Genomic DNA, 8,246 nt, shown 5'->3' on the forward strand with positions numbered 1-8,246 from the left:
TCTTAGAAGGGTTAGCCAGCAAACAGAACTGAAAAACTTCAGCCCAGGGATACAGACATCAGGATAAGAAATATTAGGCTTTCCATGTAACTATTATTGCAGGAAAGTGGGTCAGAGAGTCAAGAAACCGATTAATGAATGGGGAATAGTGTGCAAGGCAAAAAACAAATATCAGCATTTTTCTCCCTTGAAGATGTTGATAACTTGAAGCTGTTTCAATAATGATATCCCAAGCTGATGGCAATGTTTCCTCCCACCATCCAACACTATCCTGTTGCTTTGTGTTTTGAAGGGCTGTCAGTCACATGGAAAACACGGAAGAAAGGTCAAGAAGAGAGTACAGGATACGAAGGAATGTCGTGCAATCAAGTCCTGGTTTTCAAGTGCACAGAAGCCCCACACAGGCATTAGCAGCTTGATCCTGCAAACCTTTCCTGACAGCAGCTGCCAGTGTTTGTGCAAGAACCTGAGAGAAGCCAGAAGGCTCATGTGCATCACAGGTGCTCCTAGAGACAGCAGCACAGCAGTGTCCATATGTGATTCCAGTGCAGTACATAACCAAGAGCTAACACCTTGCTCCACACTTTTAAGTGATAGTGTGGAATAAAGTGAGGAAACGTTTTACAATGTGATCCCCTCCTTCTTCTCTTTTCCACCTCCCCCTTGATTTTCCTTTGTTTATGTGTTTGGGTTTGGTTGGGGTTTTTTTGTTTGGTTTTTTTTTTTTTTTTTTTTTTGTTGTTGTTATATTTAACAGATTTTGCAAGGTGACAGCCACTTGTCCAGAGAATAATGAGAGTGAATGTTCTTGTGCTACCTGATGGTTGTTGCTGAATGGGAAAGAACAACAAAACCTCTAGGGAAACTGGATTTAAGTTTTAAGCCCTGTTTTTAGCCCAGAGTGAAAAATATTCTCTTTGGTACTGAGCTCTCACACACAGCAGGCAGGAAGGTCTCTGTATGCCACAGAAATAGAGCCTTAGAGCCATAGGAAAGGATCAAATGCAAAACCCTTAAATATCAGTATTGTGCATGCTCTTTAATTCAGCCCAGGTAATGACCATGACCACTGAGAATTGTATTCTCAGTGCTTACATCCCAGAGAACCGTGCTCCACAGAAATGGGGAACAGTGCCCATGTGAAACTGTGGCAGAGCACTACTATTCCTGGGGAAGAAAAAACCAAAACCCAACAGAGAGAGATCACCAGCCCAACAGCTCTTTCTTGCTGAAAATTACTCTTTTTGTTACAGAACAAGTTTCCTCTGGGTCCACTCCACAGACATCTGTGCAGATTACAGAAAGACAGTCCCTGAAGCCACATGTTGAAACACTGTTTCCTCACATCACTTGTATGACACCTTTCCTCAGTTTAGAGTAAAGATACAAGAGACATACTTTTGAGACAGAACAATCCTTGGCCAGCATATTTAGTCTGGGCTGTGCATCCGAGGATCCTGAATGTTTTGTCCCTTAGGTAGAAGTCTGCTATTAACACACTATTTGAGAGAGCCCATGCCAAGAGGAGAGCAAAGCATCAAGGAGTAATGAAAACCCTTGGACAAGCCTGGCAATTTATGTTAATTTTACTGTTATCATCATCTAGATAAAAGAATGGAAGTGAGCAGCTAACAAAGGTGGGTTTCTAAAATTCAGGGAAAGCCACAATCAAAGGGCCACATTCTGCAACAGCTCTGGCTCCTTTGAAGACAGGAGATTAGGACTGAGCCTCTTAAAGTTCATAGCTACTAAACTGTTAAGGGTCAGTGAGGAGTGTAGCTCTGTAAGTAATGTGGACTATTTAACAGACTAAAGCTGTCCAGCTTTTTTTTTTTTTTTTTTTGGCTAAAGAAGTCAGAACAAAAGGGCAACCTCAGAAAGCAAAGAGACCACACACACCTGGTAGATCAGAGTAACTGCCAGGAAGAAGCAAATTCCTTCCTAATCATTACTAGAAGTATTGCTTAGAATTTCAGAAGTGTAAAAACTAAAGGCTTAATGCAATCCTCAAATCTGCCTGCCCTGTATTTGCTACGAACATTCAGAACATCCTGATAGTCAATATGTTTAATCTTCTATTTTGTCTTATATTTATGTGTATGGCCAAGATACATTGCTCATATGACAAAGGGTTGGGCTATTATGGGTAACAACAAAAAAAGTTTTTAATTTTTATTTTTTAATGGCTTGCAGATCCCTCAGAATCAACAAGGTCCAACCCTTAACAATCGTAGCAATAAGTGACATAAAATATGAAAGTGTTAATATATTTTCAACTCACTGAAACTAAAAAAGAGATCTTGGCATTGACTTTAGATCAAAGCTAAATTATTGCAAAGTTCTGGCATATTTAAATTCAAGAACTTGCTTCTTTCTGCTATGACAATATTTCATCATGGTAAAAATTACTTTGTCTCTTACCAAACTCTAGCTTTTACTAGACTCTTACTTCACCTAAACCTGCAAGATCACCCTCACCCTGACTCCGTCCACAAATTTCTCAGATAACAACTGCCTGCTCTTATATTGTATAGTAATTAACTACCTTCACTACTAACTGAAATATGGCAATACTATCTCACTTCAATATTCTTTTGTATAACCATGAAATTCAGTGTCATTAACACATGAAAACTAAATTAATAAGTAAATACAACCGAAAGGACACGTATTTGAGTGCAACAACACTTCCCCCTTGCTCCTAAACAGTGCTTGATACAAGGCTATTATATAACTGTGCTGCTGCTGCATGTCAGCATATTGACTCCTTTCTACCTCCCTTACTCTTGAAAAACAATAAACCAAATCTTGAATTTTTTCACACTCACATGACCCCAGATGAAGGCATTCTGGCTACATGCAGACAGAGAAATAGTCCTGTGTAGCTCCTGTTGCTAACTGCATGGTAAGAGGAAGCAAAGGAACAAGAGGAAGGGGAGTAAACCATGGTCGCCTGGCAGTAAATGGCACTGGCTTCTCCCAGTGAATCCAGGACTGAGGAGTTACCAGGTGTGCAAGGTTTCAGCAAGCACCCCTTAATTCCAGCATTAAGGAATTTGGTAAATAACCCTTCTGCCTTTGCCCACACCACCACCTTTGTGAAGGTGTAAGTTTTTACCATCTCCTCCTTCATATCCCAAACTTTCTTCTCTCCAGACTGAAGAAATTCCATCTTTTTAATTTCTCTTCATAAGCTGCCATTCAATCAGCAGTATCTGAACTTGTTTTCCTTGCCCTTCTCTAAATCTTATCTAGCCCTGCTATATCCTCCTCAAGCTGCAGAAATCCACAACATACTCCAACATACTTCACTACAGCAGTTTTCTGAGGCAGGAAAACAGCACCCCTCTTTTTCTCCGTACGCCTCCTTTGCTGGATCTTCTGGATGTCATTGCACACTGAGCTGATGATGCTGAGGTCTCTCTCCTGCACAGGAACTACAGGAGTTTAACATCGTGACAACATGGTTTAGATTATTTCTCTAAAGGTGCATTACATTTCATTTACCTTCCTGGACCCCACTTGCCCTGTTTTTGTACACTCATGTGGTCTTTCTGAACCTGACACAGCAGATGCTTATGGAGAAATGCTGACTATTATCTGCAGACTTGTACCTTTTACCATTCACTCCCTTCTCTCTTCCTCATTATTAATAAAGACACAGCACCTGTCCCTGGGGACTCTCCACTTCTGACTGTAATCCTCTGGCCAGTTAGTTTATTCAACTGGCCTTTAGGGTGGCATCTAGGGTAGTGAAAGGCTTTTGAAAATTCTAGTGTTTTGAAAATTATGCAGATGGGATTCATTTTGCCCTCTTGCTACCAACACCCTCTTAAAGACAGAGAGACATGTGTTCCCTTCTCTAAAGGAGACTTTACCAACAGGTGTGTGAGGCCATCGACCACCTACCCAGGGATGGAAGTCAGACCTCCCTGGCTTACCAATTAATTCTGTAAATTCCAATTCTGTAAATTCCAATTCTGTAGTTCTGAATCCTAAAGACAAATTAAATTAAAGGAAGCATTTTAAGTTGAGAATTTCCTTATCCACTTAAGTCAGGTCTGTCTTCTGTCCAATTAATGTAATGCTGCCATTAAGGCCTAGCTCATTGTAAATAAAGACCACAAACAGTATTTTGTCTGTTTATTCAGTAGGTTTTAAGTTGTCATAGACTGTAGAAAAAAGTGCAATGAAGTCATTTTGGAGACGTGAAAAAAACAATTCAGACAATCCCATGGGTCCTTGGTCTTGCACTCCAAATTCTTCAGTTGTAAGGCCATTTTCTAATTCAGAACAACTTCCTTAGAGGCCATTCTTTCACTCCTTTCTGCAAGAGGGCACAAGCATCCTGCATGTTTAATTGCAAGCATACAATGTTATCTGCTACTTCTCTCTTATGTAAGTTTGCAGGAATGCTGAAAGACTTTCCGGGCTCTGAGAGGTTAGGGGTTGGAATCAGGTCCCTTGTATATCACTGCATTGACTTTTTGGGACGTGAAGTTATTGCAATTAAGATACTGGCCGGATGTGTGGGCTAAAGAGCCCGACTGATATCACAGGCATTTATTGATAATGCAACTTCTGAGGAAGAAATCTGGGGAATTGTTGTTCTTCATGTTTTCCTCTGCAAGCAAGCAAACCATATGGATTTATCAGAAACACACAATGCTTTATCTAGCTCAAGAGAAAAAAGAATAGTGTTTATTTTACTGTGGAGGAATGTTCTCTTTCAGTTTGGAGAGCCAGTTGCCTGAGCTGGCACTGTGTACCTTTTGGCCTCCAGCAGGAATATTGCTCTGGTTTAATTCAGTGCTATCTTTAACCTGATTACTATTTACTATTTGTGCTGTGATAATGTTTCCAAGCTGCAGTAGAGGAGAAGGGCTTCATTGTGTTAGGTGCTGTACAAACAACTGAAAGATAACTCTTGCCTTCAACCATGCAACTAAACAGCTCCTAAGCTGGGTGCTGGCACACAACGAGGAAAACATCAGCACAGGTCTAGGCTGAGGGTTTTGCTTCCCTTTCCCAGCTGTGCAATCTCAAGCAATTGGCTCTCCCCCATCTCATTTAACTTGTGCACCACTATACAGAAAGCTTGGCTCAAAGACAGTGAAGGGTGGTGGGAAGAGCTTCCCATCTCCCGCTTCTTTCCTCTTATGGCACCTGGTATTTAAGCAGATCATCTGCATCTGCCTTCTCCACGTGCCAGTGGGCACACACGAAGAAAGTGCTGGAAAACATGAAAATTAAAGCAATGCCCTGCCTGACAGTCACTCTGCAAAGCATTAAGAAGATGTTTCCATAACAAGAAAAATCCTTTCCCAGAAATCTTACCAGAGTCCTAAGAACATTTTGTTTGGCAACAATAGAGTAGCCTCCTGCTCCAACAGTGTTTTGGGCCCTTTCTTACTGGTTGAGGGTAGCATCCAAAAGGCCATTAGGACGGGTAGAGTTTGGTTTAGTTTCACCATTTACCTCATCGAAGCCTGAGGTCTCAGTGGTCTTGTGGGATGGAGCTTTTTGCCAGAAGTTTGGTGGGGTCAGTGTCCACCTGCCTGGGTCTGGCAGGAGGGATCCAAGCCTTTCCTCCAAGCCTTTGATTTCAAGACCACCCTGGAGAAATGGACTTTGAGGGAGGCCAAGAGGGCTGGCAAAGTGTTTCTTTCTTCTGTGCATTGGGATGAGTCATGGCTCCATAACGCCAGACGCACTTTCCAGAGCAGGAACTCAAATTCCAGGAGTCTAAAATAAGTGAACAACCACGCTCGATGTGGGTTTCAGGCAAGCCAGGGGAGGGCAAGGGAGAAGGAAGAAGACAAGAATACTCTTTTCCAACGCTGGATTAATTTTCCAGATTTTATGTTAATACTCTCTCTCTCTCTTCTCCCACCCCTCTAGAAATATTTCAACTCTGTCTAGATTTTTATATTCCTCAGGTAGACATTTACTGAGTCATTCCCAGATGCACAGCAAGGATGTGCATTAACTGGTACTGCCAAGGAAAATAGGATGAAATAATAAATGAGGGGTAGCACGGCTCTGTAGGCTCTCCAAGCGGAGTTTGGACTCTCATTAAAGTGCAGCAGCACCTTGCTCTTCTTGCACTATTTGCCTGTCTTATGCTAAAACCTACTACTGCAAATATCCTTGCAAACTGTGGAAAAAAGAGATTTATGTGACTTGGTACCTTTGGTAACAAATTGATAAAAAATCTGTAATGTGGCACATAAAATCCATTTTTACAGGGGCTGTGGGCACTGAATAGATGGCCACTACATGCAAAACTGAAGAAAGACCCTATAAAGAGCTTCTTTCTCTAGAAAGAAATAGAAATAGCTATAAAGCTATTCCTGTTGTTTAGGGGAACATGTCAAAATGATGCCAGTTCTGGAAGGCGTGGTAGCAAACCAGCAATTAACATTTGCCTTCGCACTTACATCACTGTCATTTAAGAACAGAATGCATACAATAGAGAGGATAATTCCATAATTTCTTTATATAGACCCCAATAAATTGTATTCAAGTCTGTGTCTGTGTTTTCTCAAAGCCCCACTGATCTCCCAGCTCCTTCAGTTCCCAGCTGGCTTTGTCCCTGGATTGCAAGCTCTCTTGGCAGAACTGGGTGTAGGATGGAGAGGTGTTTCTTTTGTATTTCTGAAGTGGATAGCATGTTTATAGCAGTATTCTAATCTTAATATATATACAAAAAAATGAAAATAGTTGTCTTCTAATAAGACTTTCATAAGTAGCTTATGGCACGCTGCCCTTATTGTAGAAAAGTACGTCCTTGCAGATAAGAAATGTCAATTAAAATGTAAGCTTTGTGGAGGACAGATAACACAAAGTTTTATATGCAAATTAAAAAAAAATTAGTACATTTCTGGGTTTTGTTGTAGGGTGTTTTTTTAGACACAGACATAAGTGGTAAAGGAAAAGTAATGTGCAGTAACTGAATCAGCATATTGTATAAGCACACTAAATAGCATCATAATGACTATGTTATCTTATCGTAGTGGTGCATAGTTTTGCATGCAAGTATTACCTCAAATACGGTCAACTATCTGCAATAAAGAACATTCACAGTAGGAAATGTAAGAATAATTTAATATTCATTTGTTATTACAATTTGTTTCCTAAATAACATCATAGATTTACACAAATCTGTGTTTAAGTTAACAGATACTTGCTTTAACCAGCTTATAGCTTGCTACTTGTATATTGGACACCAGGCTTTTAAAAATATGACAGGGAACACAGGCTGAATGAGATGGAGACACAGTTACACACTTCCCCATGCCAATATCACAGGCCAGTAACAGAGGGCAAGAGGGAGCTCACACAACTGCCCTGGTGACATATTTAACAGCCAGATAATTTTACAATAATTTGGTTTCTGGTCCAGCCAGGAAAATACCTTCCTAATATTTCCATGGCCTTGGGTACTCTGGGAAATTAAATTTCTCTAAAGACACATGAGAGCAGAATTGAAAATTATTTTCACAGCCTTTACACTCTAAAAGAAGTAATATTTGCTCTTAATGTAATCTAAAAAAGCCCTACAGTTGAATAGCTTGTGTGGTAACAGCATGATAGTGGGACTGAAAATGAACCCTATGTTTATATTGGCCATATACAATTCAAGTGCTTAAAGCAAGGAAAATTTTGCTCTTCCCATCACAATTCCATTCAAAAAAATTACTTTTCTAAAATCCCTCATTTAGCAGAAATTCTGCCTCAGATGGGCTGCTTTTCCAGCTTCTGAACTCCTGACACAATATAAATCAAACAAATTCAAGATAGCAAAGCCGGGAAAATCATTATAATCGCAAAACCATCAAAAAGGTCAGCAAGAAGGAAAACAACAATAGGATTCCGGTAACTGTTTGGGAAGAAACTATTCTTGCTGCAGTGAGACTCACTGTTTTCATAACAACAAATTAAATACCAAGGTAATTCCCTGGAGCCTTCAGCAGTGTGGCTGTGTGGCAGCAGCAGCAGCAGCTCCAGCACAATGCACAGTGTCATTAGGAAAACCCGCTGGCTGCTGAGCCACGGCACAGCTCTGCAGTGCTTGAAGTTAAGCTGGAGTCCAGCCTACCTTTTCAAAGCACTGCATTGTTACTCTTCTTTTCCTCCCGTTCCTGTCCATTTCCCCATTGTCCTCTCTTCCTGTCCCCTGTCAGGCAGGCATATTTTAGAATCCATCCATAATATGAGGAGCTGAGTGTTGTCGCGCTGGTGCA

The 8,246-nt window shown here is 40.8% G+C and overlaps 1 long non-coding RNA gene across 1 annotated transcript in view; it reads left to right on the forward strand.

The window, feature by feature from the left end:
• The window catches only part of LOC146441513 (uncharacterized), a 29,147-nt gene extending 22,305 nt beyond the window's left edge, over positions 1–6,842 (forward strand). The window contains exon 3 of the long non-coding RNA XR_014849944.1: positions 293–6,842. This is a non-coding gene — a long non-coding RNA (uncharacterized LOC146441513). The remainder of the gene's footprint in view (positions 1–292) is intronic.
• The last annotated feature ends 1,404 nt before the right edge of the window (positions 6,843–8,246 follow it).

The sequence above is a fragment of the Lichenostomus cassidix genome, chromosome 2 (genome assembly GCF_008360975.1).
Source record: "Lichenostomus cassidix isolate B80296 chromosome 2, HeHo_3.0, whole genome shotgun sequence".
In the NCBI taxonomy this organism is placed as follows: domain Eukaryota; kingdom Metazoa; phylum Chordata; class Aves; order Passeriformes; family Meliphagidae; genus Lichenostomus; species Lichenostomus cassidix.